Source organism: Ursus americanus, chromosome 7, assembly GCF_024610735.1.
Source record: "Ursus americanus isolate L20-20 chromosome 7, mUrsAme1.1.p, whole genome shotgun sequence".
In the NCBI taxonomy this organism is placed as follows: Eukaryota; Metazoa; Chordata; class Mammalia; order Carnivora; family Ursidae; genus Ursus; species Ursus americanus.
This window is the reverse complement of record NC_142133.1, coordinates 41,902,241-41,908,972: the sequence shown is the minus strand read 5'-3', so window position 1 is coordinate 41,908,972 and position 6,732 is coordinate 41,902,241. Positions and strand designations below refer to the sequence as shown.

At 33.7% G+C, this 6,732-nt stretch overlaps 1 pseudogene; it reads right to left on the bottom strand.

Annotated features, from left to right (window-relative positions):
• Positions 1-1,966: 1,966 nt before the first annotated feature.
• LOC148109676 (NADH dehydrogenase [ubiquinone] 1 beta subcomplex subunit 4 pseudogene) lies at positions 1,967-2,340 on the bottom strand (annotated as a pseudogene).
• Between the last annotated feature and the right edge of the window lie 4,392 nt (positions 2,341-6,732).

Genomic DNA, 6,732 nt, shown 5'->3' with positions numbered 1-6,732 from the left:
ACTTAGTAATTTTCAGTTCTCATGCATTAGGAGAGACACAAAAGAGGGGTGCAAAGGTTGGACAGGTGGTTAGATATTTAAATCTAGATTTAGTGCCCTTACGAATACTTCTATAAATATGTGCATACGCAATTTGGATGTGCTTATTTATATAGGTATCTCACTGCCCACTCATGATAAAGGATGTACCAAATCGTGTTATGAAAACCTGAGCACATTTAATTGTAACATGTGAGATTTGTTTTGATCTTTTGCTAAGGACGCTGACAGGTAAATGTTTGTGAATCCATCATTTGGCAGACTGGTGCTGTCAATTTGATGACATAAAAATAGGACTTGAAGTAGAGCAGCTCCCAGGAGCAGATGTGAGAGAAGAAATACTTCAAAATCACCCGTCAGTTTTTCATGGCACTTCCTGAGACTACCTACAGGACAGAATATAACTGGCCAAGCCACACAAACTACATAACAAAGACTCCTGAACTAAACCTTTCCAGTAATGTATGGATTGTTGTTAAAAAGTAGGAACGACAGTTGCACACGTGAAGGTGCAGGAAAGGTTGGGTACATGGTTGGCTATCATGGATTCATTTGAATATAAATGCCTTTGTGATGTTTTCATCACTGTTTCTAAATAATATTTAGATGGTGTTCTGAAATCATCCAACACAATGCAAAAAATATGGCTCACATTTAAATTATTTTTTAACCTTTCTTTTTTCTTTCCTCCTTCTTGTCCACCTTCCATTATTCCTACCTTACCTCTGAACTGGCTATCATAGTTGTACAATCTATTCTATAATTTATTAAGTTATAATCAACCCCCATTAAAAATCTAAACATATAAAAGAAAGATGAAATGAACAAAGCCCTAGCTCTCTACAGTTTGGCTACATATTAAAATAAACAGATAATTACAGGTGAAATAGTATTTAAATATTTTTATGCTGTGTTAGATGAAATATTTTGCATTCTATAAAGATATTTTAATTCCATTAAGTATGCCTCTTTTATCTTTTTTCATTAATTTTTCTACTTGATTTATCAAATTATGAAGGAGCCTCCTTATATTGTTCTGGTAAGATAGATATTTTCTCATGCGTCTCTACATTTATAATCAATTTTTAATTTTTATATTTTTTAATTAATGATTTGGGGCTCATAATCGTATGTATTTTTAAAACATAAAATGTTTTGAGGTGACATCATCATTGAGGTGTCATAAGACATCCCTAGTTTTTGTCCCTTTTTAACATCTAAAATTATTTTTGGCTTCTGAGAGTTGTTTTCAATCCTAGAATTAAAGGTACTCATGTGTTATTCAGAGGCCTTTCTATAATTCTGGATTGGAATTGGCCACGCATAGAACCTAAAATACTTTCCCTGCTTGTCTGCTCCCCAAATCCCATGATCCAAGGATGGGGGAGGAAAAGTAAAGAAGGAACGGGGTACATGGCCCTTTGGAAAGAAGCTGAGTGTAGAATCAGTACAGACCAGCAGGAAAGGCATTCAGTTAAAAGTGAAGTAACATGCTCAAGACAGGGAAAGAGAGGAAGTCAGGGAAGGGGGTCTCCCAGGACTTGTACAAGGTAGACCCCTTGTACTTGGAAAAGTGATTCTAGGGAAAAAATAAAGAATTATTATGTACAACCTTTGACCTCTGTGTGTCTAAGGGTAAGATTGTTGGTAATTGCTAAGGGACTTTGATTAGTATCAGCCTCACAATAAAGGCCATTGCCGGGCAACATTTGTTTCCATTGCATGTGAAACAAATAAGAAAGACACTTAATGTCCATTACTGAGAAACACTAAGGTCTCTGAGCTTACTCCAAGAAAATTTTATCTATATTTAGTAAAGAAGGAAAATTAAGGCAGTGACCAAGTACTTTTTTTTTTTTTTAAATTTTTTAAATGATTAATAGATTCATTTAAACAAGAACACATAAAGTCATCATTGCTAGACTTACTATGAAATGTTAAATGTTCAATCTAATTTTCTTTCCCGGATAAGTTTTTCTTTACTATCTCTGTCAGTTTTGAAAACCTGATACTAGAAGAAGGGGGCCCCGATTCCAAACAGAGGTCCTAAGAATGAGGTCTTGGAAACGAGTCTGAAATTGAGATAGGTACTTGCTGGTCTTGCATAGGTCCAGTGAATCAAGGCGGGGTCTTCAGTGGGCTCTGGAGCTGTGCTGAAGCAGGTACTCTCCTTGAAGCTGGTATCTATGGCCAACCGCTGGGCCTACACCTTTCTGGCTTTCAAGATATGTTGCATTGGGTTGGGTCCAGGGGGGTGTGCAGCGTGGCTAGGCGCTCTGGCTGGTGCTTGAGGAACAACATCTTGGCAACTGGCACACAAATGTGCCTCGACTAAGTACTATTTTAAACATTTGGTTTTTTATAAGCTACCTTTAGTTTGAGACTAATGCTTGCTTGCTAGCTAGCTTGCTAGGTGATACAATTTTTACAACATTTCAGAGTAAAGCTTAAATCAGAATGTTTCAAGTAAGGAAAACGTTTTCTTTGAATGTTTCTATGGGCTTTGCATTTTGCTCGTTATGAAAAAAAAATAGTAAATGGCATCCATCCCTTCTTTTCTGACCCTGTGTTCTTATACAACTAGAGCTATAAATCACAAGAAAAGGGTTTTGGGTTTTGGTTGCTTGGTCGGCTGTGCGTTTTTGTCCATTTCTCTTGCAGAATGAGGTCTTCCTTGGCCCAATAGCTATTATGGTTGCAGAAACCCAACTTTAAGCTAAGGGTTAAAGCTATTTGGGAAACCCTGAATAAAATTTAGCCTTATGATTAATTAGGAGTTGGGGGAGAATACATATCTTGACCAATTTCTGTCTTTTGGTGTTCTATGGTTGCTATTTTATGCTGTTGAAAATGTCAAAGTACAGTACAACTTTGGAAAGACTTTTAAACTTAGACTTTACTAATTTTGACTACGCCCTAAGCCTTTATCTTATATTTACTCTTTAAGAGTATTTTTCACATTTTTGTCAGTATTTTGATTGTATTTATAAATCCTTGTAAGATTTTTAGTTTAAAAACCACCTTACTTTTAACAGTTTTATTTTTTCAGTCCCTATTGGAAACTGTGTCGGCCTTTAGTGAGCTCTTTTTATCTATTTTTTATTTTTTAAGTTGAAAAAAACTCTCTTTTAGTATTTACTTTTGAGGGGTTTTTGAGCTGTTATTAATAAGTTGGTAATAATTAACTTTAGTTTATTGCTGTGACTGATGCCTCTAAACATCTTTAGATGTACAGTCTTAATTATTCAGCACATTAAACCTATGAGGTATATCCTATTATGAAAAAGTTCAGATTCATGTCAATTGCCAGTCACAAAGATCACAGATGGGAGAGCTGGGATTCAAAGCTAAGTTTTAAGCTGCTCAAACCCAAGCTCTTAACCACAGGGCTAGCACTCTCTGTAAATTAATGACTATGGATGTTTTCTGTTCTGCCCTCACAAATGGAGACAACTGGGCTAGATATAAAAGGTGAGTGTTGGGGAAGAGATGAGCAATGTTGTGTGTGTGTGTGTGTGTGTGTGTGTGTGTGTGTGTGTGTGTGTTTCTTATTCCTTTATGTTTATGTATGGACATACACCCATCATTGTAATACTCATCCGATTTCCACTTATTCACTGATGGCTTTGTAGTGATGTAGCTGATCCATGTTCGGGTGCAAACAAAGTTTGCTTAGCTCAACCACCTTCCTTTCCTCTTTACTCTGGAGGCAGCCTGCTATCAATGGAGTGCGCATTCTGGTCTGCTCCTCCCTGTTTAAATGTACAGGGTCAGACATCCACTGGGGCAAGCCAGCAATCCCTTAAGCTTTCTTGTGGCTGGGTTGGTAAATAAAATTCTTAGGTTCACTTTCAAAAACCCAACGTTTCTGCATACAACAGTAATGTCCCCCAACCCAAAGTTGTTTCAGTAACATAGTGAATATTCTGATACCTGAATAAGTTATCAGTCTTCCCATTGTTTCCTAATTCAAATGTGAAAGAAAGATTTAGCTTACTGACCATTATCTTAAATCTCCCAAAACGTGTTACAATCTTTTTCCCTTAAAAGTCAATAAGTACCAATATCCCTTTATTTGATTATTGTAGTCAATGACCGTATGTTCTGTTTCTTTGTAGGTAGCTTATATTATTGCTCAGCATTTCATACCTTTTATTTTAAGGTTTTGGAAAATTTACTTTTATGTTTCTAGGGTTAATCTAACTTTCATTGATTTTACCCTATAGTCAATGATATTATTAGAATGTCCGCAAAGGTCTTTAGTTCAGGAAAATTATATTTATTATATCTTCCTTATTACTTCTACTTACAGTTAATAATTTGTTCAGAATATCAGTTATACATGTGTTGGAAGGTTCATATTAAATCTTTGCTATCCTCCTGACAAATTATCTCTGAGAGTCATTTATTTATCATTTCGTAATTTTCTTTGGTTTCTAGAAGAAAAACATTGTTCTGTTTTTCCATCAATACCAAGTCTAAATTTACTGACTCTGCTGTGAACTTCCTCACTTTTTGAATATTTTGTTTCTCAAGTACTTGCATTAGACTTTCCTTTTTCATTTTTATTTTCTGCCTTTTTTAGATTAACCTGTTACATTTTTGTTTGTTTTGATTGCTTTTTATGTGAGGTCTCTTTTTCACCTTTTCTTTCTCTTGTTTTATTTTTGTCAAGGATGGGGATGCACATACTATGCTAATCTCATAGAGTTTTACTGCCTAATTTTTAAAACCTTACACATATTAATATGTCTAGCACGGGTTGAAAACTTTGCAGCTCATTTTCTCTTTAGTTTCTTCCCTAAGACAATCCTAAAACCAAAGCTCACACCAAATCCTTTGGAAAACTGTGATCATTCTATGACAATATTATCAGCAGCTTTTCAAATGAATAGGAAAATGCCTATCAATTTTTTCTGTAAATAATTAATGATTGACAAACAACATGACTAAATTTTTATCTTACATTGTGGTTTGTCTATAATCATATTGATAAGGTTAGGTTTATTTAAAAAAAAAACAAATATGTGTCTCCTATTCACTTATAAGTATATGCAATTTTATGAGACAGTATTTGGTCTTGTTTTGCTTTGAGTTTTAAACTGTTGTTTTATAAAATGATATATTCCTATATAACATTGAATTTAACCAGAATTACTTTTTTTCTTGTTTTTATTTAACCTTGGGAGCTCATAGTAGTCATAATTCTTTGAATTAAGTTTTGAGGAATCATAAATTCTGATTTTTTTCATTTCAAGATATTGGATAAATTGAGTCATTTAATCCTAGATGATTCAGGTTGCTTAGACACAAAACATGAAATATCTGGTTGAAAATACCAACTCACTATGATTATAATCTCCTTTTCTAAATCCAACCTGCTTTCAATAGCAAAGAGCCCTCTGGAAACTGAGCATCTAAAAATATGTGACTTTAAGTAAAAGTTTTCATGACAGACATAAAAACATAAAGTTATTTCAATTTTTTAACATTAACAATTTTTGAATGGAATTATAAAAGTGTATCAATAGTTCATCACAGGAAAGTTATTCAAAGCTTTTTGTAAAGCCTTTTTATAATTTGCCTTTTTATAAAAGGACTTTTTCTAACATATGGAATGGGATTGTGTGGCCTCATAAGGATCAACTCTTAGAATAAATAGCTATTTTAGGTTACAGAATCTGTGTGTTATTGAATAAATTTGTAAGGTTTCTACCATGTAATAAGACAACAATTGCACATACAAGTGTATCTTTTTATTACCTTACTTTTGTAAATATCACTGGCTTGATATTTAAATGCTGCTAACAGTTCTAGGAGCCTATGATTTTATTGCTTTCAGGTAAACTGTCTCAATCAAAAATATTAATGTGACACTCTTCCAATTATTTTCTGATAATTGTTAGTGTGGTAAATTGTAGATTAATTTAAAAGAACCTGTATTCAAAGACATTTAAAATTAATTGGTCTTTAATGCACATGGTTTTTTAATAGATTCTTTTTTTCTATGTGGGAAAACTATTCTTTTACTAGGCTAACGAGTTTTAAGTCAGTATTTGTGGTAGGAGGGAAGTACAAAGGCATCAGCCTCCATGATGAGTGCTACTTAAACAAGACTGAAGTGATGACGGCAAGATGTTTGCAAACATAATCCTCACATCTTGCGGACATAAGATTGTATCTTTAACAGCATTAACAAATGATAAGCTCTATAGGTTGATTGATGGAATCTTCTTTACATAGATGGTATGGAGTTTATTAATATACCAAATGGTTTTGAAATATTCAGTAAAAGTGTCAAGTCTCATGCATAATGTTAGCATTTTACTATTTCATCATTTAAGGTGTACATACTATCACAACTTAAATATAATCATTACTGTCAGTTTATAATTTGTCATTTTGATTTGTGTTTGGAATTCAGTCCCTTCTATGTTATATTCGAAGTTGTTTAATTCACTAAAATTCAGTGATAGATACCACATTAAACACTACATTTTTTTTTCCTCTTCTGACTTGTGTAAAGCAATCTGTTTCCCTTGAGATTCTTCCATATTCCCATTTGAGAAAAATGACTCAGTCTATTTGATTTCTTTGTCTCTTTTTACAGCATCAAAGTCAACAGTGTCTTGGTTTAGAAGATAAATAGAACAGCAGACTCACTTCATCTCTTCAAACAGTGATAGAATTGTC